General features: G+C 40.5%; 1 long non-coding RNA gene across 2 annotated transcripts in view; it reads left to right on the top strand.

Moving 5' to 3' along the window:
• Positions 1-23,672, top strand: part of LOC116658673 — an 89,178-nt gene that overhangs the window by 30,091 nt on the left and 35,415 nt on the right. For both annotated transcript variants that reach the window (XR_004313911.1, XR_004313910.1), the window contains one exon: positions 17,608-17,746. This is a non-coding gene — a long non-coding RNA (uncharacterized LOC116658673). The remainder of the gene's footprint in view (positions 1-17,607; positions 17,747-23,672) is intronic.

Genomic DNA, 23,672 nt, shown 5'->3' with positions numbered 1-23,672 from the left:
ATTAAAACAAGGGTCACTTGCTGTTTCCTGCCTGTGAGGTTTTGTTTGTGATGTGAAGGGAAAGGCGGTATTGGCGAATGGAAAATATATGAATACAAATAGAAGTACAATGGCTGGACTTAACCCTGATTTGTCAAAGGGTTTCTGCTCTGAAGGCATCGCAAAATATGGCTGAAGTTGCTATTCAGAGAGGTCAGAGAGTAAACGTGGATAACACGTTTCAGAAAGGACTATAAGATGAGGTGGGAACAAATACAGAACTTATGGCGTATGAACTTCAGATACCACTGCCTCTTCCTGGGCTGGCGGTTTCCCTCTCCCCTTCCAAGCAGAAATGACTTTATTTTTTTTGAAAGATTATAAGAGTAACTCATGATCGTTGTGAAAAATATTAGAACCTACAGATAAAATTAAAGAAGAAAAACGGTAAATATAATCCTACCACAAATATTTAAATAGTTACCAACTCCTTGTGCTCTGACTTTATCCTTTTGAATTCCTTTTTGGGTATGCATCCATTCTTCCCCAGGAGGTGAAAACCCCTGACCTGGAGAGCCGGGACCATGACGCTTTTCTTTGTAGATTTGTTAGTAATCAAAGGGAACTTTATTTCAGCTTTTGCCATATAATACATCTTATTCTGGTGACCTAACAAGTATGAGCTCATTTAATTTTGACAACATCACTGTAGGGTGAACGTTAATCTTCTATTTATAAATGAGAAAACTGAGGCTCAAAGAAGTCAAGTAACCAACACTGCATCTTGCAGTTTTTAAGTGATGGAGGTAGGACTGTGAATCAAAGAAGTCTGGCTTCAGAGCCCATGACCCTCACCTTTACACTTCAACCCTTCCTCTGTTAGAGATGCAGTAAAAATCATTAATGATAATCTGATTCTGTAAACATATAAAGGCAGAAGAACTGAGACGAAGAACCAAGTCTTATTGCCTCTAGAGGACTACACAGACCACAGGAGTCTTAATTTTCATTTCTTTGGTCTAAGCTCTACTCAAATCCCTTCCCTTCTCAGGTTAAGAGACCACCACATCGACAGTGAAGGAAGGTGTGATTTAGTGACAGGTGCCCTCCTCACAGAGAGGGCACAGGCTTCAGCTTTGTACACTGGTAATGTTTGCAAACAGTGCCATATTGATTTTGGCCCTAGCAATGAGAACACAAACAGCCACACATTATATGCCCTTTTTGCTCAAATGAGAGCAAAGCCTTAATCAGGCCCAGACATTCAGCATCCTATATGAAAGAGAGATATATAGATATAAATCCAATAGATGCTTGCCTCTGTCATTTTACTTTAATTGTAATTTTGCAACTTCAACAACAGAAGATCCATTAGGCTTTCCTTCTCAATCAATACACAATATATTATCGGTCTAGACGACCAAAAACGACTTGTATAAAACATCAGCGCGTTGCATTTTCATTATGTAAATGGAACTCTGCAGGAGAATTAATTGATTATTCAGTTACTATGGATCAGTCTCAGATGTCTTAGTGAGATAAGACAGAAACTTATCAAGCCTCTCCAGTGACTATAACTTAAAAAGGAACAAGGTACTAAAAAAAAAAAGAGAGAGAGAGAGAGAAACACAGAGCACATTTCACTTTCATTGGCAGCCTGGGCAAAACCTATGAAATGCTGAGAGAGAGAAGAAATCCATTACCGAGTTTATTAGTGATGGAGTGTCGAGAGTTATTAGGCTGGTTACTGTTTGGGGATCAACATTTTAAAAACCACACAAACAAAACGGTAATATAGTCAGTGAGAATCCGCTAGCTGTCTCCCCAGACTCTCAGTGCCCCAAGTAATTCACACCCAGACCGTATATAATTACAACAGGATTGTTTAAGTAATAAATTGACTCCTTTCTTTTTTCTTGCATGGGTGGAGGCTGGAGAATGAAGGAGAGATTTTTTTTTTTTTTGTCTGTAGCTTCGAAGAGATATGAGGGGAATAGTGGCCTCTTCCGGCTTCCCCTTCTTTCAAGTACTGAAGACAAAAAATTGTTCTCATTGCTACTACAGAAGTATATGTGTTTGGTTTCAAATGGATGTGATTTGCTTTTAAGAAACACACAACAACTACATACATTAAGTTCTCCCTTTCAAGCAGAGGCTGTTCCGCCCTTGTTCAAAGACACTGCATTTGCTTAGAAATGAGATCTCCCTTGGGGGTCACTGCCTACAGGACGTTCAGAACACATGGGTAGGGATAGTCTTTTTGGTCCATTAGTTCAGGGTTGTATTTAATTTTTGCAAATCGTCACTACTCTTCCCATACTCATGTGAAAGAGAAGGTTGTTAGCTTAAGGAATATTTCTCTGTTTCAAAATGAGGTTTTGAAAAGCAGCAAAAACTCCTGGCTGTAAAGTAATAGCTTTTTTTTTTTTTTTTTTTTTTTTTGCAGTACTCTGCAGGCAAGTTCCAAAATATTGGACACAATGACGACACTGAGGAAGAATATATCATGATTCTTAAAGGGGTCATTTTGCAAAACAGTCATCCTGGCTCTTCCAAATATGTTTAATACCAGTCAGGCCAAATCAAGCCAAACCACCTTATGATTTTATTTTTACTTTGTGTGTAAGCCAGGCTTAGCTGGTAAGAGTCAGGTATTTTTCATCTGGGGACAAAATACAAAGTAAAATGTGATTCGCCTTTGCAAGGAATTTTGATGTGGTGAACAATTTCCTACAGCTGCTGTAACTCATGACCTCAAACGTAGTGGTTGAAAATAATACACATGGATTATCTTATTGCTCTGTAGGTTAGATGTCTGACACTGTTGTGCTGAAATCAAGGTGTTGGCAGGGCAGTATTCCCGGAGGGGAGGTGGAGGGGAGAATCTATTCCTTTACCCTTTCCAGACTCTAGAGGCTGCCTGCCTTCCTTTCCTTATGGCCTCCTTCCGATTTCAAACCCAAAGCCAACAACGGCTAGTTGAGTCTTTCTTATACTTTCTTATACTGCGTCACTCGGATGTTGGCTTTTCTCCCTCATTGTAATTACATTGAGCCCAGCAGATAATCCAGGATAATCTCTTTCTGTAGAGTAGCAGTGTGGCAATCTTAATCCCCTTTTACCATGTAACAAACAGTCCCAGGTTCTAAGCATTAGAATGTGGACACGTCTGGGGGCCAGTATTCTGCCTGTTACAGCTATGGCACAAGGATGACACTTGCTCTTTTGAGAACACGTCTGTAAAGTGTTTAGCTGCTTTTGGACATTGAACGAGCATTGGGGTAGCTGGAATATCGATGTTCTATTACTATGTTGTTTTCCCACTACTTCTTATGAAAATGAGAGTATGAGAACAATGAGTAAAGAACTTTCCAGATATAGTTGAAGAAACAGCCATCAGAACTGTCTACAGATAGCATCAACTACCACATAAGATGTCCCTCTTCCTGGGATTGAGCCCGCATAGGCTGGACAATCACCGGGAGGGATTACGGTCACTTCGTGGGACACAATCACTGCAGAGAGAACACTCACCTCTGAGTCAGTGCTCCTTCTCCTCCTGGGATTCCATCATTTAGTGTCTCCAGAGAACTCTGCATCTTACTCAGCTTACACAAGAGTTGTGAGGTCCAACAGCTCTTGTGTTTCCTTGTGTGTTTCCCCCTACTTTTCTCAGGGTGGCCCCTGCTCCTGTTCAGCACGGACATGCTCCCTTCATGTGATGTATTGAAGGCTAAAATGACAGGCAGATATGCCACTGGCTCAGGAATGGGTTTGGCTCTCGGGCAGGCTGGGCCCCCAGCAGCAGCATTCGTTGGGCTTGGGGATAGAGAAACAGCCAGGATCTGATGTAGCAGATATCAAGTCAGTCTCCCTTGTGTTTCCCCAGTCAGGATTTGATCTTCCCTTGAGACAAAATCCAGTTATGTGGATAGAATTTGGTCTTTCAAATGAGGGCTGGAAGTCCTACAGAGGATGGACAGTTATACACGATGAAAAATTGTTTTGCCAAAAATGCTAGTAGGGAACTTACTCCCCCTCCATGATAAACACTATCTGTATTAGGTTAGTTGGTTGGAACTCAGCTGAAAAATCTTCAGGGGCCAGGTGGAAATCTCACAGGACTGAAGTCAATCTGATGAGGATGGTGGTCAGCTTAGATACCAGTAAAATGAGCAGAACCTATCGGCTTAAGCAAGTGGTTGCCAGGTAACAGATTGGTCCCAGTACTGCTGAGTGTTCTGATTTTTCAAAAGAAGCTGGATACTCAAATCTCAGTTGAAAAAAAAAAAAAAAAATCTTAGTTGAAATATCCTCTATGTAAATGTTAACGACTAATTCACAAGTTTAAAAATTATTATGCAGGCCAAATGGAATAATTTTGAGGGATTAATATTTCCCCCCGGGCTGCTGGGTTTTTTGTTGATTTTAATTATTCAAGTTCTTAAAGGAATTGGGACAGTGATTTTAGGTCATTAGAGGAAAGAGGACAGTGATGTTTGTGAGTGGGGACAAGGGGTGAGATGGATAAGGGTGCTTTTTTTTTCTCTGCTTCTAGTTCTGCAATTTCCCTTAGCTTTCAGAATCTCTCCTGCATAGTCAATCAACAAGCATTTACTGAGCTCATGCTCATCTTAGAGTGAGTGGTACAGCTGATCAAGACACTGTCCTATCTCTCAAGAAACTCAAAGCCTGACTAAGAAGACAGAAAATAAGCTGAGGAAAATACACACAAGAAAGTCATTACTGCTGTTACTGAATATTCAAATACTATAAATAAAACCTGAGAACTCTTAGGGGAACAAATTAATTATCAGTTGGAGAAGGTGGGAGAGAGCTGAGGAGGCAAGTGGGTTTTACACAGGAGATGATATGCATCTTAGATCTTGAAAGAATAAGTAAAATTTAGAGAAGTTAAAATGAGGAGGCACATCCTCTCTCTTAGAAATTTCCCAATCACCTTTAAAAAAGATCAAAAGTCCTTTCCATCTAAAAATGCAAAACGAAACAAAACAATGTCTCTTTTGACTAAACTTCTCTGTCCAGCTCTTGCCTATTCTCTTTCCTTCTCTTCAAAACCAGAGTTCTCCAGAGCTGCCTACACTCTCTGTATCTACATTCTTTCCTCTCACCCAGTTCTTTCACCCAATTCAACTGAGCTTCTTCCCATCTCTTCAGTAACATGGCTCTTGGGAAGGGTACCTCTGATCTTTGCTTAAAGATCCCTTTCTCGGAGAAACCCAGTCACCTCCCTACTTGGTTGAGTTCTGTGTGGATGTGAGAACTTTGCATGCACTATCACAATTGATTGCTCTTTCTCGCATCAGAATAACGAGTTACCTTCTACCCATAGGAAGTGCTCAGTAAGTACGAAGGGAATACACGCAGGCATATCTTTTACCATCTAAAATCCTTCCCACTCGTCATCCACTACTATGGCCAATATGCAAAACCGTTGCTTAAAGAGTTTGATTTTGTTGCGTTTCAGAAGGTAAAAAAAATAATGATGATGAAGTAATCTGAGTAGAGGAGGCTATACATTGAAATTTTAACTTAAGGTGGGGACTTATATAATTGAGTGTATATCATGCTGACTGACATCTTCTTGGACCAACTGAGACGATTCTATGCCTCAAGGAATTGGCTGAGGTAGCTGGCTTGATTGATCCAGGATGCTCAGAAGGTTTACTGGAAGCCACAGCCCACCACAGCGCTGGTGCAGTGCTGGTGCAGCATAATGTATGGCTGTGATTGTCCCGGTGGCACACAGCTGTGTTTTCCAACTTGTTTTTTTATTTTTACTGTCACTCACAGTTAAGAAATACAGTTTTTGTTGCAACACATGCACTTATACACACGAAACTGAAGATAGAATATCATAAAATAATATTTACTCTTATTATATGAGATACACTCTGATACTTGCTATTGCATTCTATTTTACATTTTAAAATACTTATTGTGAACCACTGATATGATTTCATGACCCATCAGTGGGTCCTGACCTGCAGGTTGAGAAATGTTAGCATATACAAAGTCCATTGAACATATCTGTCAATAGTCACCTGTGAAGAATCAGAAGAAAAACAAGGAATGTTGAATGCTCTTACCTCCTTTTTTTCAGATTTTGAAGCACCAGTAAGAAAGTCTTTCGAGCTCTGTTAGTAAACTCTCTTTCCTTCTTCTGCCTTAAACCTGGCCCTCCTAATATGTCCAACCATCTCTCCCTTTACATACACCATATTTGCTCACAAATTCTTAATAAAAGGGAAAAAGGAATCCTGCATTCTCATTCTGACTCTTGTCACCTGTCAGCTTCCTCATCCATAAAATGAAGGTTGATCAAGTGAGATTATGAATATGGAAAACTTTATAAAGATAAAAAAAATGGTTATTGTTTTATTTGTCAGAAGTGGGCATCTGATGCACTCATGGGCATCTGGTCAGCTCCAGACAGACAAGCATCAGAATCTGAATGTCAGGGTCTAAGGCTGCACAGTGAAATGAAAAGAATTTGGGCTGAATTGAACCAAACTTGCCTGAATTCAGATCCAGTGCTGTCACTTACTAAGTATAACTGTGAGGTTTTGAGAAATCTATGTAGATTTTCTGAGCCTCTTTCTACTCTGTAGAAGGAGAATACATCTGCTTTAAGCATAGGTGTGGGGATTGCATGAAATAATACATACAGAATACTTAACATGTTTAATAATTTAAAGTAAAAAGAAGATTCAGAAATCCAGAGAAGTTTTGCCTAGAACACTCCTGTCCACTAGAAACATAAAAGAGCCACATACAAGATTTAAAATTTTCTAGTAGCCATATTCAAAAAATTAAAAGAAACAAGTCTAATTCATTTTAATAATATTTTATTTAATCAAACATATCCAAAATATTATCATTTCAACATGTAACGCATATACATAATTATTAAGGAGATATTCTACTTTTATTTCTACAAAGTACTTGAAATCCTGTGAATATTTTATGTCTATAAACATCTCCATGAAAATGCTCCATTTTATCAGAAATACTTGATATCTATTTAGGTTTCATCAAATTTATAAGGGAAAAGTAGTTTCATACACCCAAGTAGTTATAGACCTTCTTGAATGTTTTCCAATAATTGAATGAACGGTCAGTTTTTAAATGCACGTTAATTAAAATTGGTTAAAATTGAGACCTTATTTCCTCAGTCCCATTATCTATGTTTCAAGTGTGCAGGAGCCCCCTGTGGCTCATGGCCACCATATTGGGCAGCACAGGCCTAGAAGGTGTCTTCCTCCAACCCCACGTCAGCAGGATCTGGGAGGCCTCTGCCAGGTCTTGATGGAGTGTGAACACAGAGGTGTCCTCTGGAGGACCGCGAGATTGAGAAAGGCAGAGTTTATAAAAGAGTATCCAGAAACATTACAATTCTCCGTGGAGGCCCTGGGAACAGAAGGCAGAAATCAACAATAGCTCATATCCACCCTTCTCTACTAGCCAACAAGCTGTCTTCTCCCTGTAAAATATAAAATGAGGGAGTTGGGTGGGGAGAGGGGTCACATTCTGGTCCAAACTTCAGTACCTCCTCCCTGGAATAGGGACACAAAGGACAGCTGTGAAAAATGAGCAAGGACCTGGCTGATGAGGGGAGCTGGCAGGAAATGAGTGTATATTGAAAACATGGCTGGGGAAAGCTGAAAAGGGAGTGACATATTAATTGCCCACAGGGATCATCAAGGAAGGGGAAAAGTGTTCAGAGAGGTCCAAGAGATCATAAGGAGGGGCTGAAGAATTAAATTTGGGAAAAGAAAACATCAAGTAAGTTCAGCACAGGGATAAAGTTCCCGAGGATAGGACACATCAATCTGAGAAACAGACTCTACAAGGAAGAAGCGAGAAAATCAAGACTTCAAACATTACAACCCAGCCAGTCGTAACAACGGGGAGAAGGAACCATTCTGTTCTTGCTCTGAACAATGAGATAGACTAATAATTCAAAAAATGAAAGATATAATTTTACACTTGGAAGGGAACTAGTAAGTTATTTAGATGAGGAACCTCGTTTTATAAGGGGGCAAGTTGAATTCTATCACATCTCTAAATAGCAGTGGGATCAGAAGTAGAACCTATTGCTCTAATTGTCTGTCAAATACTCAGTCTATGATCTATTGTCTACTCATTTTCAACAATTTTATGGACATTTATTAATAAATCTGTAAAGCATCAATAGCGTATGTCTTTGATCCTTCTCTGGTTAAAAGAGAAAATTGGAGCCTTGAGTTAGTGTAGGTTAGGGGACCTGCCTGTGGGTATCTCCAGCCATGCTATCCAATATGGTGGCCACCAGCCACCTGGAGCTATTGAGCGCCTGGCACGTGGCTAATCTAAATTGAGCTTTGATGTACACACTGGATATTTTAGACTTGGTACAAGAATGTTAACTCTCTCATTACATCCATGTACATTAAAATACATTTTAATGTATAAAATATATTCTAACGTAATGACTACACATTGGAATAAACACATTTTTAATACGTTTAGTTAAATAAAAATATTATTAAATTTATATTGCCTTTTAAAAATATTTTTAATGTGATTACTAGAAAATTTAAAATTACATACATGGCGCTATTATGTTTTTGTCAGCTTGAGCTGAATAGAAGCTACTATGAATTGAAAAAAGGAGCCTGATGCTTTATTTCAAGCTTGCTTCCTCAAAGCACAAATTAAATTCTTAGGCCTTCAAAAGGCATGAGCAGGTCTTTAAGAGCCCAAATTCAGATTAATAAATAGCCCCTGAAAATTAGCATCTATTCCAAAACCATTAAAGAGAAAAAAAAAAAAGCTTTCCATTTGCCTTGTTCTTTATTCTCATGATTGCTCAGTGAATTAAGACGTTTAAAAACCCCAGCGTGTTTAGCCGTAGCCATCCTCCATTTCTTCTCTACAACAGCATTGCGTTGTAATGAAGACCATGAAAAAGCATTTCAGAAAATAGCCTCCAATATGAAGCAGCAATCAGTATGCACAGTATATGCAATCCAGCCAGAAAGATGTGCAGGAGAGGCCCAAATATCTCTGGCCTGCTTAAACACATGCTTTCTGCTTGCCAGCCAACAAATCGCTTCTATATATTACATAAGACTAAATTAATACCTACACGAAGACAGTTTATTGTGGATGATGGATCGTGGGTTTGTTACTCATACATCCAGAGCAGGGCCCTGGAAATCGCATCATCATTGCATTCCCAGGGAAAGAAATGATTGTCACATGCAGACATGTTTTATCATGGAGAGAGAGACTGATCGGGGCCCATCTACTGGCCGGGAGAACACTGCCTCCTCCTGTGATGAGTGCTCGGAGGGAAGACTTGGTGTTGACTGCCAGATGCCAGCAAGAATATGGTTTCATTACAGGTCCCCCTGGGGGTAATGAGGAATGATCTGGCTACATCCCACAGTCTAAGTTGTTAGGTTTGGGGGGCCCAAGTAGGAGTGTCATTTAACTTTAACAGAGGCAACCGGAATAGCATACGCTCTACTTCGGGAAGCAAAAATTATCTGTGTTACACATACTGCAGTCAATGGTATAATATAGATGGACCCCCAAACCCATAGATGCAAGTCCTAGCATAAATGTAGGAGGTGAATGAAGGACAGATTAAACTGAAGAGATGGGTCTCTTTGGCCTATCTCCTGACAAACTGTCTGGCTGCATCAGCAAAAGTCAAGTGCGATCAATACTTATGAAACAACAACACCGCCTCAATCAGAGGCAGAGCAGGGTTGGAGCGCTATTACCATAAGTGGCTGAGTCGTTGATGTGAATGTATATGTCATTTTGCATACCATTTGCATGTTATTTGTGCAGCCCTGCCAATAAACAAATGCAATTTATCAACTTACACAACCTACCCTGACCCTTGTAAGTATACGTGGAGGAAAATAAACTAGACCTGCAATGAATTACTATTTGTTTAGCATAAAAAAAAAGAAAGAAAGAAAGAACAGTTCAGATCCGGGGAGTAAGTTATTAACTTCAGTGCTCTCAACTGGGTAGAATGCTTCCTGTGGGCAAGGCTTCGTTTCAGACATTTGTGTTTCTAGCCCTGCTTAATGGTCTCACATGGTGAGTACTTCCTGTGTCTGTGTTACTGCAGATCTCACTAAGAAATATGTGTCTGTAAATTGCATGCTTGTGTCTCTTTCTCTCTCAATCACATTTATTAAGTGCATCCCACATACTAAGCAGAGTAGTAAGTGCTTTACATATATTGTAATTTAATCCTCAACAAAAATGGTCTAGTTTTACAGACAATGGAAAAAGGGTATAAGCATGTGGACAAACTCTTTGGGACACACAGGTGGTAAGTAGAACATGGATTTGAACTCAAGTCTATCTGACTTCAAAGCATGATGAGTTCTTAGCCGTTTAACAACTGTACTAACCCTAACAATATATAACTAGATGACAGTTATATACGATTTATATCAAGATACAGGCGGGCAAATTTTCCTTTCCCCAGGGGTGGATACAGGTTTTGTGAAACCTGAGGCATATAAAATTTAGGGAAACTTCTAGAAGAAAAATGATGCAAAATTATGAATACCACCTTAGATATAAATGTGCGTATTTCGAATAAGAAAAGAAATCCTAGCAAATTAAAATACCACAAACATAATAAAATACAAAACATAATATAACATTTTTATTGATTGACTGAGTTAATCTCTATCCGTCTCCTCAATAATTTTTCCTGAATGATATTTGCTATCTCTTTGATCATCTTTTCATATGAAAGCAATTATTGTAATATTTTCTAACTAGAAAATAAAAAGAACAATTCATTATTTCCTTCAACATGGTTGATCAAAATTTGATTTTCATTAACAGTGGTAAAACACAGCCTCACCCGTGGACACATATGTACAGTGTCTGTTGTACTGCTGCAGATTCGTGTCTCACAAAAACACAACTTCTAGGATATTTTAGAATGAAATACTCTGCATAAAAACCAAGTATATTCCTTGCAAGGGTGGATTTCTCTCTTGACCACGTGTTGGTGAGGACTGAATCTTCTGCTTACGACTTTAGATGTCTAGTTATTGGGAAATTTTTACATAGACTAACTTTGGATGCTGTACATTTCAAACCTCGTCTCTCCTCTGTTTCCCCCTCTAGCTATGATACGGAGCTATTTACTTATTTCATCTTAAAACCTCCAGCCTGCTGCTTCATTTCATTAACAAGTAGGTCAGCTCAGAGAGCCGTATGGGTGGTCCTGGAAGCCATTCCAGCACTGTGCTGGTTAGCAGTACCTTAACTATGTGTGAGGGAGTGACGGCAAACTACATAAATCTATCCCACTAAATCTGGTTTAAATACACCCCCTAACTCAATTTCTGAAATCCCCCAAATGACCACAATTACTCTAAGGACACCAGACAAAAGGGGAAGTGTATCGGAGTGGAAAGCAGACTGGACTTAACTGATTGATATTCAAATTTTTACTTTTGCAAATTTCACAAAATCTTATCATCATGTGACCATTTTCCTAGAGTCCTTCCCAGGGCCTTGGGAGGGACAATGCAAGGGAGGGCCGCTGAAGCTTAAGTGTCATTAGCTTCTTGGTATGTCTACCTTTGTATCCATATTTTGAACAGCTTCATAGATGGGAAAGACCTGTCCATTCGGCTCCCTGCCATTCACAGAGTTGACTGGACCTATGACCATAGGTGGGAGCCACATGTCCACTCCCCCAGTTCCAGTCCCCATTACTTGTTCTGTAACAGCTCATGACATAATTGTTACTTGGAGTTTATTTCCTTTTGACAGCTATACATCAGTCAAGCCCACCCCCATCTCTATGAATGCACTCTCCAGCAGTGCTCCTAAAACTTCTTGAGTATGATGACCCACCGATAGACCTAACAGATGGGGCTGACCCTCACTTATATTAATAACTGTAACTTTAGGTATTTCTTGACCAAATACATAAAAGTTCTTTGTGTTTGGTACTTTTCAATTTTTGCATATTTCGTGTAATTAATAGTATACATTTTTCATTGTTAGATTCATATTTCAATGCTTTATTTATTATATTAGTATATACTATTTATTATAGTCCTTATTTATTTGTTTATTATTACATGGTATTTATTTATTATTATATTATAATAGTATCTAAGTGCATTTGAAATCTAGGAATATATGTGTGGGGAGCCTGTTGTTTATTCCCTCAACAGACTATTCTTGGATATATCTCTGACCTCTGAAATGACTTTCTTGATCTCAGGAATTCTACAACCCACCTTCCGCAAACTACTCCTTTAAGCCTTATACCACCTAAAAGTACTATGGGTCGGGCTTCTCCAGACATCCTCAGTTTTAAAGGAAGAAAAACAACCAACTCATTGTGGTGGTTACTGTGGAAAGGAATACGATCTAGTGTGTGGGAACCCCTAAGTTGAATTATTTGGAATTATAAATATCTGCGTAATAAAAGTTGACTTTCCCATGATTTGGGACAGTTGGTTGAGAGGAAGGCACTGACCAATATGAACTGAAGTTTGTACTTTAGGCTTTGAAAAAAAATGAGTTTGCATTCTCTCGGGGAGAGAATGTGTGACCATCTTTCTTCCCTTGGCTGGCAAGGCATGTTGGCTTCATTTTTAAAATAGTGCTAGGGAGGGAGGGAAAAAAATGTAATGTATTCTTAAAATGTTTATATGTCAGCAAAATCCTGAAAACCATTCAATAGATTAATCTTCCTGCTGACTTAAAAAGGATGGATTTCCAGCTATAACTGAGATTGGGAAAAATTGATTTCCATGTTCCTTATGACTGAATAAGATAAAAGCCACTACCTTGGCAAGCTTCTCCCAGCCTGGATCCAGACTTCTGGAGGGCTGGCTAATTGAAAAGTCACTCCAAATACCCGGCCCCGACCCTTTGAGGAGATCTGGAAAAAGAATCAAGGGCAGGCTGTCCATTTTTCAAGAATGATTTCCAGAACACTGTTTATTCTCAACATTGCTGAACAGCTGCTGTCAAAGGTGAAAATACTTTCTCTCCCTTTTCTTCTAACTCTTCCTCCTTCCCCCCTTACCTTCTTCTCTTTCTCTCCATTTCTCAAGTTTCTCTTCCTACGATTTATGTAAAGATGGCTTCAAAATGAGCTCACCACCTGGTTCAAAGCTCTCTTCTTAAAGCTCTGAGCAATGGTGAGCCAATTTCTTTCTGAGATCTTAGTTTGCCCAGTTAAAAAGAAGGCATCATCTCTGTGCCTGGGTTTATGGTTAGCAAAGCGTTTCACCCACCTTGGCCCATTGTAATCCTCATATGGTAGCTGTGGGAGGCCAGTTAGTATTGTCACTGCTGTAAAACGATCTCAGATGACTTACAAATGACATGGAGCCAGTATTGGCCAAAGCTGGGACAAGATCCCACATCTGATTCGACATGGAATGGGTGTCCACTGAGTCACAGTGGATTCCCGCATTATTAACACTTCGTTCCATCACACACATGTTGAGTGAGAGGCTTCACTCATTTACTCGATCATTCGTTCTTTCATTTCATCAATATTTATTGAGCATCTAAGACCTCCTGGGCACTATACAAAATGTGACAACAACTGCGAACTAGACAGGCAGGATCTCTGCTGGCAAAGAGTTTATCATCTACTGATAAAGCCAATTTGAATATGGAGTCGAAGAACTATGGCAAATTCCAGATTCTTCAGAAGGTAAAATAGTCCAACATCTCTAACACCGACACAATGTTCAAAGGACAATTTTAATGGAAAACATAGTAGATTAAGTTTTTTTTTTTTTTTTAAAGAGCTCAACTTTGATGAAAGAGTCTTATAGGGTTTACGGACCTAAGTGCTAGTTAAAATATTTGTGTCTTCCTGGTTATGTTTTTTTTTGAATTGTTTTTTAAGAAATTTCTCTCCCATCTATTCCATGCCATTTCTTCCTTTCCTTTTACTTTTAAGTTTAACCCCCCCACCCCATCTTGTTTCCTACTCCATCAGGTCATTTCTATATGGAAACCAATGGGCCTGTCATTTTGAATCAATCATATGATGTCATTTTCCTAGCCAGACAGGACAGCGGCTGGAGCCATGTATTTGTATTTTCCAAAGAATTCTATAAAGTTCTCCAAAGCACGTGGTTCTGAATATTCATGAAGTTATCTAAATAGGATAAGAAATTCTCAAACAGTAAGCTTAATCCTCTGAACCTTGATATAGAAACAATAACAATAACAAATATTATTAAATGGCACTTCCCTCTGAGTGCCATATAATTATATTCTAACTAATTGAATCTTCATGACAACTTTTTGAGGTACTATTTAAATTCCCAATTTACAGATAAGAGAAATGAAGCACAGGGAGAATTATTTTACCCAAGTTTATAAGCAAGTTAATGACAGAGACTGGATTTGAACTGAAATCATCTATTTGCAGAGTTTATTCTCTTCTCCATGTACCCATAGCTCTCATAGAATCAATTAGACACTACTCAGTCAATTGACAACATTAGCAAATGGCATTTGAATTCTCAGGCCAGCCTTCCTAATCACCCAGGGCTGGGGTTGATAAGTATTTTGTGCCATCACCTGATCAAGTATTATACCTTCCCTGATTTTATTAGGCTCTTATCCCTTTAACTTGTAAATTGCAGGAAAGGGGGGCGGGGATCTGCACTGACACATCCTGCAGTTTCCACTGTGGGTCAATCCTTCGGTGGAGGACTGGTATCTACATGCACGTTTGGTATATGCATAGTGGGAGAGGAAGTACCGAAGACTACTGTACGTGGACAGAGGGAAATGGGGTCATGGCTGTAAAACCATCAGTGGTTATTTGCGAGTGGGTAGTTGTGATAACAAGGTTTGCTTGTATGGCTTCTTGGTGGGTGGAATCAGTGGGGAGATGTTCCCATAATCACAGGGGTGTGGTGTGGGGGGGTGTCTGTGGGTGGGTAAGTTGAGGATAAGCGTTTGACAGAAAAAAGTCCCACCAACACATTTTGTTCCTCCTCTCTTCCTTGACCCCTCCCACCTCTCCTCCAACCAAATACCCACTATGTTGTGGTAGAAATTAAAATGGCTAAAGTGTGAAGAGGGATTTTTTTTTCTTTTGAAACAGAGTGTAAAACCACACTCCTAACAACCAGGTTCCCTACATAAATCTATTTTTAAGATGATTACAGGGTTTCCATAGCCATTCTACCATCAACTGCTGGTTTTGTTTCCTCGTCGTCAGTAAACTGTTGGCAGGATAGTGCACCAGAGGTATACTTTTTAAAGGGTGTAATTGCATGGCTCAGAAATTATCACTTTCTCGACGACGGGTTTCATTGGTCTCTCCCTTTGAGAATCCGGTTTAGAAGCTGGGCTTGTCAGTCCCTCCAAGCACACATCGCATTGTGTGTGTTGGTCTCGCAGTATATCATGCTGGCAACCACTAGGCAGAGGGTAGTAATTAAACCACACAATAGGCATCAAGGGATGAGGAGAAGACACTGTGTTTAGAATAAACGAACACAAGAAGTGCAGCCAGCTTCCCTAGGAAGGCTATCTGAGCAGTGTGGCGAGCCAAGATTGGGCAGCCTTTGCAAAGCAAGCTGGGAAACTCCCCATGGTGCCATCAGCCAGCAGCTGAGGCTGCGTCCTTCCCGAGGATCTGCCATGGGCTGCCTTCTCCAGGATTAACTTTCTCTGGAGCATAGGAACCTAGGAGTGGCTTTGCAGAGTTATGCCCTTTCTACTGCCAGGGACCAGACACTATGCAAATTTAGACTAATTTGGCAGCTATTTCGAAGAGGCACGTCTAATAATGATGGGCACAGGAACTGGAATTCTGTCTCCAAAACAGAGGGCATAGCAGGCAGAAATCAGCCTCTAAAACGGGCCCTAGAAGCACCAACATGTAATAGGTAAAACTGGCAGAAGTAACTGTTTCTTAAGGGTGATAAGGGTGTGGCAATGATAAGACTAAGTACTCAATTTCTGTCTAGGAGAGTCGAGAAAACTACCCCAACAAAAGACCACAGTGTTTCTCACTTTAATCAAGATGGCCAGCATGGTGCCTCAGTACTGAAACGCAACTGGTGTTGAGAAACCAAAGCTCATAAAGTAATGAGTGATGACTGTCTGCGATAACTATGTCTAAAGACTAGAAAAACGTGAGCTGCAGAGCAAGAACGGAGGGTAATTGAAGTAGTAGTATCCAGGGGAAAGGGCACTGGGATGCTAACAAATTATCTACAGAGGAGAGAAGGGCTCTTCACCCAGTGCCCTTGACTAGATAAAAATAGATGTTACAGGCATCTAGCAGCTCTTGTCCTCAATCTGTCTCACCAAGCGAGCTTCGGATCTGAAACTTGGACTCTGAGGGCCCTGACCCACCAGAAGTGAGAGTCCTGGGAGTGTTTCTTCATTCAAACATTTGTAAGTACCCTGATGTCCCAACCATACCAGCACTTGGGTTGCAGGGCTAAAAGGATGTTGCACATTTTCAAGGGGCTCATAGTCCAGTTGGACAAACTAGAGAAGTCAACATATAATCATAATGTGGAGAGACATAATCCGTTAAAGAGAAAGCAGAGCGTGGATTGGGAGCATGGAGACGAGGCACCTTACCCAGCCCGTGGTAGGGGGGAGTCCATGAAGTCTTATCAGATGAAGGGATATCTGAATTTACCCTTAAATATGAAAAATCAGAAGTGGTAATAGAGGGTTAAGATGGTAAGTCAGGGTTCACATCATGTTTAAAAGAGGCAGGGGGCACATTCAAACCAGATATTCAAAGCATGGGCACTATAAGAAGACACTGGAGAGCACTGTGTGTTTGGGAAAAACTGTCACATTATTTAGTAGGTTGCGTGTGAGGGGTGGTATCGAAGGGGATGAGGTAGGAAGTGGTTATGTCAGCAATTGCCTGATTAGCAGTTTGTAGGCAGAAGGAGGGATTGAAAATGTTAAGCAGGGGAGTAATATGGTTGAATTTGCAATTCAGATGGAATTCCCATACACGTCTCCCACTCCAAATGAACTGATGTTTTGATGTGTGAGTTTGGTAGACGCACATTTCTTACTTTGATTGCGTCCGAGAGCTTAATGAGCTTTAGGCGGGCTGGTAAAATTGAGTTTTCAGACTTCAAACTTGAGGGCTGGACTCTGAACTTATGGACATCCCCCATCAAGTTTTCACTTGTGAGACCCTGCTTGAAGCTGTCCCCTGACGTCTCTTTGCTGTATCTCTATCTACAGAAACTTGGGTGGAAAATGGAACATGCAGTTAACATTTAAAACACCTTTACATGTCAGTAAGAGATCACAGTGTGGAAATTATCCCAGGGAAGGGAAGAATCTCACCAGTGCAACTTTCTTGATGCAAAACCCTATCTTCTGAGCTTTTAAACAATTTCTCTTGAAATCGTATGTTTGGCAATAAGGAATAAAATGGCATTCCCTTAAAAAGAATGCCACTGATGATTAAGACTATTGCACTATCAATCTTTGTCAAGGCCTTTTAGCAAGTGGATTTAGCCCCAGTTCTGAGATGGTATGCCTCATTTTACTTTTTTTATTAAACTTACAAATGGTCTTTCTACTTAGGGTGAAAAGCACGTGATTTAAAATAGAACAGAACTTTCTGGAGAGGACGATGAAGAAGATCAGAGTGAGGACTATTCAAGAGGAGCCTGAAAATTTATTAATTCAATTAAAATGGGATTTATAAATATACTACGCTCAGGTAAGAAAGAATAGTATAAGACATAGTACAGGAGATAGAATGTTCAAGATGAAAGAAATCCAGAGAATGATGGAAACGGTGTATGTCAAGTGTTCCAGGAGTACAGAGAAGTGTTCCAGCATGCGGGAGGGAAGGGAAGTTAGATCAAGAGGATGGGAAGTTTCCAAGTGTGATGGGCACCATGAATTAAGACCCAGAAGGAATGCCTTTCCTGAGAACATGGGTGATGATGAGGAAGCTGGCCCACATGGAGGAGGGGTTCATGCTGAAGGGGCCACCACAGCCACTGGTTTGCCACAGGGCAGACATGACCGCAGGGAGTTGTCATTGTATAACACAGTCAGAACTGTGGAGTGTGCTTTTCAGTCTCTCAACACCATGTCCCTGGCCCTGTCTCCCTAGTCTTATCCTAGTAGGACACTGGGCCCTGCCTCTGAGCTACGGATGTGCAGACAGCAGAGCTCACACGGTGGGAGGGATTCCAAGCACAGGTTACAGGAGCCGGGTCTCTGATCTGCCACTTTGCATAACAAAGGTCATAACTGATAGAGCCTCACTCCTAACATGTGCTCAACTAAACCATGTCAGAGTCAGTGTCCTGCGTGATGCAGGGTCAGTGAGATGCAGGGCACAGGTATGGAACTTCAGAGCCAGCAGGGACCTCCGATCCCAAGAAGTCCAACCTTCTTATTTTACAGTTGAGGAAATGAAGTCCCCGGGGAAGTTCAGTAATTTGCTTGAAGTCACATAGCTAGTGGCAAAACTGAGACTAAAGTCCAGTTCCCCAATCTCTCAGTTCAGTTCTTTCTTCATTCTTACCACATTTTTTAAAAAGCAATAATCTGTAAATATTCAAAATGATCCCTCTTTTCCCTTATTTGAAAACACTTTTAAATGTCTGCATTTTTCTTTAAGTTTGAATACTTTTCCTGTGATGCTCGATTAATAATTGTAGTTTTAGGCTTGTGTAGAACACAGATGGCCCCCAGGAGGTTGTTTATTTGGGACAAATAATCAATCCTTTTACCTGCATATGTTTTGCCTCTTTCAAAACTTTTGTATGCATTTCTCCACTGAATTTCACAAACGTGCCACACGGTGAGCTGGGCAGCCTTGTCTCGTCATTTGACCATTGAAGGAAACGTATAGAGAGACTTACTGACTTTCTCTTAGCGATGGCATTGAAACTAAAACCCCACGATTCCTTAAAACAACAGAAGAGAACCAGTGAGAAGGAACAATGGTTGAGCGTGGGTTGAGAGATGTTAGTTACATCGTCAAGTTCATGGTTTGTCATGCTTTGCTGTTGTTGTACACAAAAACTTTGCCCAAGTTGCAAAGCTGCCCCACGGAGAGGTCCGCAGACCACAAAAGTCATATTTGAATTCCCAGATTATGCTGCTGTACCTTATATGAGGCCCAAGAAAGCAAGCTCTAAGCCTGATGGAAAAGGACAGGATCCGTCAGTGCGTTGATGTGACTGGGCTGAAAAAGATTCAAAGAGACATGATCTGTCTCTGGAGACAATTAGAAAACAGAGTAGGGGGCCCTTGGCTACATCTCTCTCTTTGTTTCAAATGTGGCTGTTTAAATTTGAATTGAATGTGTTTGGGGATTTTCTACAAAGGGAGCCACTTGGAAGGCTGCCGTTTCTTGTTATCAGTCATGTTTTATTATTGAGAGGAGGGACGCCCAGAGGAACGTCAGAGCTCAGGCACAGGTGAAAAAAAATATGGGAGGGACTGATGCACGACACTACTTTAGTCCCATGGCATCCAAACTCATAGACACTGTCTTCAAGGATAAATGAAAGATTCAGTAGAAAAGACAATTTCAAAGAACTTTGAATGGGTATCATCTGAAAGGTGGAATGAGAATGTCAGGAAGGGCAGTTAATCTATGCATATTTTTTTAAGCAATAGCTATTGACTCTTACTGCACCAGTTGGAGAGAAATCAAAAGAATCAGACCCCTTGGTGGCCCTCAGGAAGTGGACAGTGCAGTCTTACCAGCTTTAACTTACTTACGCCCACTAAAAACCAAAGTATGACTCAAATCAATGAGTTGATAAATAAGTGGTACTGATTAGTGTTGTGAATATGTAGAGAAGATGCTTGAGGTCTGCATTCCGTTAGACAGGAAGAAATAATCAGCAGCACCTTTAAAGTTGTGGAGTAGGGTGAGGGGGGGTAGCAGCCAAAGGGAGGGAGAGTCAAGGATTAGAGAGTAAGGAAAGACAATGTAAGTAGGTTAGGGGCACCTGCTGCTTCCTTATCACCCCTACCGTTCGTCTTTGCAAAGGGAAATATTTACGTGGTCTCCATTTGCCCTTCTCGTGCCTCAGTCAGTTCTGAATGGAACAGGGAAGTTACTCAAGCTCTTCATGCCTGACATGATCCCATCTGTCATAAAGGGAGTTATATTTCTCGTATAGATAGATGCCAGCGTTTCTGGAAGTTTAGAAGCAATGATGTTTAGTGAAAGTCCTTTAAAATGCACTGAGAGCTATAAAACTGTGAGGAGTTATTCGTGATTTTCTCTGTGTAACTTTTTAAGAGGTACCCACACTACCTGGTTAGAACTGGGATTTGCAGCTTCCATTCCACGTGACCACCCCGATGAAAGACAAGCTTCCTCATTTCTTTATCACGGTGTCTTTTTGCCCAGAAGAACACAGGTGGGGCAAGGTTTAGCCCAATCCAGTGATAGGTGTTAACCCTTGGAATGTGACTTTAATAGCCAATAGGTATTTATAATTAATGTGCAATAACTCAATTATGCACATGTCTTTAAATTTAATAGGCCCAGTTAAGGTAAGATCATTAAGCACCCAATTGAATGTTAAACACATATATTTGAGGTTTAACGACTATGCAGCAGATGCAGGATGGATTATGGGATTGTTAAAGGGCATTAAGAAAGTTGTTAATATGGTGGGGGTATTTAATTAATGTTTTAAACAATCTACCCTTTGAAATCAGGCCCAAAATGCTATGTGAAACCTGCTCAGGGGAGCAGGAACCTAATTGACAGCGTTACTGTTTAAGCCCCACCACACTGAAGAACACAACAAAGCAGCCCTCTAATTAGCGTGAGAAATGACAACAGCACAACAAAAACCATGGAGTGTCTCCAATGACAGGTGCAGCAAATAACAAGGCTGATGAAAGATTCTGCAATTAAAGATTCCGCTATGAAGATTAATGGAGTATTATCTTAAATTAATGTAAGGCGGGCTATCGAGACGAGCTTCTGCCTTACAAGCATCCGTCCTTTTCTACTTCTCTTGCCTCAATTCGTTTCTGTGCCTCAGAGTCCTCGTTACTATTCCTCAATATTCAAATGACTTTTTACTTTATAGCTTCTGTATTCTTTTTCTACCTGTCCATGATCCATTTTTCTTTCTTGTTGCCTCTTATCCTCTCTCTCTCTCTCTCTCCCCTTCTCCTCCCTCTCTCTTACTTGGAATAATATGCTTCCAGCCCAATGTCAATGCTCTGCCTCTTATACCCAAACTCTCACTAGGGTCTCTCTCTCTCTCTACATCAACAGTTGTGTTTACACTGCAAATTAGCCTCGGAGCTCTCAAGGATCGCATAAATTTGCAATATTCAAGATGTCCTTCTCATTTAGTTTCCCTTTTCATTAAAGATTTTTTCTTTTTCTTTTTCTTTTTTTAAATTGAAGTAGAGTCAGTTTACAATGTTGTGTCAATTTCTGGTGTACAGCATCATGTTTCAGTCATACATATATGTATATATACATACACACATATATTCATTTTTATTAGAATATTTATTTTGGATGTCATCATCTCACGTTCATTCTCTCAATAGGTATTTATTAAGTGTCTACTACATGCCAAGCGCTGTTCTAGACACTGGGAGTACAGGCAAAGTCTGTCTATTCATAAAGTTTACATTCTCGTTGAGTTAACAGAAAGTAAATACCAAAGCAAAAGCATGGCAGATGGTGATCGATTCCATAGACAAAAACACAGCAGAGAAGCGAGCAAGGGAATGTCAGGGATGGGGGCTGCTCTTTTAATCTCACAAAGAGTGACGCTTAAGCAGCCATCTGAAGGAGGTGAGGTGGGCAAGAGCAAGGGGGCCTGTTTGGCTGGAACAGAGTGAGAGAGGCAGGAGGTCGAATCAGAGAAGTGGTGGGGGGCCAAACTGCACAGGGGGTTATTGGGAATTTAAGGATTTTGACTTTTATTTCTGGATGATCTAGAAAGCCACCGAAGAATTTTGACCACAGGAGAGAGATGAGTAAGTTAAGTTTAAAAATCACTCTATTAGCTGCTGTGCAGAGGGCCACTGAAGAGGTCCTGGAGAGGAAGCAGTAAAAGTTGACAGAGCAGATTGAGAGTGGTCTGGAGCCGGGTGGTTGTAATACAGGAGGATGATGAAGTCAGATTCTAAATGTGTCTGCAGATCAAACCAACGGCATTTGCTGGCAGATTAAATGAGTCTAAACTTTCGGGGCTAAGCAATTAGAAGACTGAAGTTGCCATGTACTGAGGATGAAAGTTTGGTGCGGGAATTCAAGGATTTCTTTGTGGACATGCTAAAGAGAGCTATCCAGTAGGCAAGTGGGTGTAGGAGTCTGGATTTCAAGGGAATGTTCAGGAGGAAGGCACGTATTTGGAAATTACTGGCCTATTGCTGGCATTGGAAGCCGTGAGCCTGGATTAAATCACCTAGGGAGACGGAGAAGAAGGGAGGTCTGGGAACTGAGCCTCCAGAGGTTGGAGAAATAGGAGGAAAGAAGCAGAGAAGACAGAGAACGAATAGCCAGGCAGAGAGAAAAAAGACTGAGAATGAAGAAAATGCTTCAAGTGGGAGGAAATGATCAATTGTGGCAAGTGCTGCTGATGGGATGAGTAAGATGAAAACTGAGAAATGCGTGTTGCTTTAGCAGCGCCATTGGTGACCTTGTCAGGAGCTATTTCAGTGAAGCATTGGGTTAAAAGACAGATTGGCATGTATTAAAGTGAGACTAGAAGAACCGGAGACAGTGAGAACACAAACCTCTTTGGAGAAATGTTGCTTTAAAAAAGAGCAAATATACATGAAAAAATTCTCAATGTTGCTAACTGTTAGAGGAATGCAAATCAAACCTGCATTGAGGTATCACCTCACACCAGTCAGAATGGCCGTCATTCAAAAATCCACAAATGACAAATGCTGGAGAGGCTGTGGAGAAAAGGGAACCCTCCTACACTGCTGGTGGGAATGCAGTTTGGTGCAGCCGCTGTGGAAAACAGTATGCAGATTCCTTAAAAAACTGAAAATAGACTTATCCTCTAATCCAGCAGCCCTACTCCAGGGCATATGTCCGGAGGAAGCTCTAGTTTGAAAAGATACATGCACCCCCGTTTCCATAGCAATGCTACTTACAATAGCTAAGATGTGGAAACAACCTAAATGTCCATCGACAGATGACTGGGTAAAGAAGTTGTGGTTTATAGATACAATGGAATATTACTCAGCCATAAAAACAGATGAAATAATGTCACTTGCAGCAACATGGATGGACCTGGAGATGGTCCTACTAAGTGAAGCAAGCCAGAAAAGGAACGAACACTGCTATATGATATCACTTATATGTGGAATCTAGAAAAAATGAGACAAAGGAACTTATTTACAAAACAGAAACAGACTCACAGACATAGAAAACAGACTTGTGGTTACCAGCGGGAATAAGGGGCTGGAGGGATAAACTGGGAGTGGGATTTGCAGATACTGTGTAGCACAGGGAACTATATTCTGTTCCTTGCAATAACCTATAATAAAAAAGAATATGAAAAAGATAGATAGATATGTTTAACTGAATTACTACGCTATGCACCAGAAATTAACACAGCATTGTAAACCAACTATACTTCAATCAAAAATAATTAGAATGAAAAAGGGGAAATAAA

Source organism: Camelus ferus, chromosome 21 (assembly GCF_009834535.1).
Source record: "Camelus ferus isolate YT-003-E chromosome 21, BCGSAC_Cfer_1.0, whole genome shotgun sequence".
NCBI classification, from domain to species: Eukaryota; Metazoa; Chordata; class Mammalia; order Artiodactyla; family Camelidae; genus Camelus; species Camelus ferus.
The sequence above is the reverse complement of the archived record's forward strand: the minus strand, read 5'-3'. Positions and strand labels throughout refer to the sequence as shown.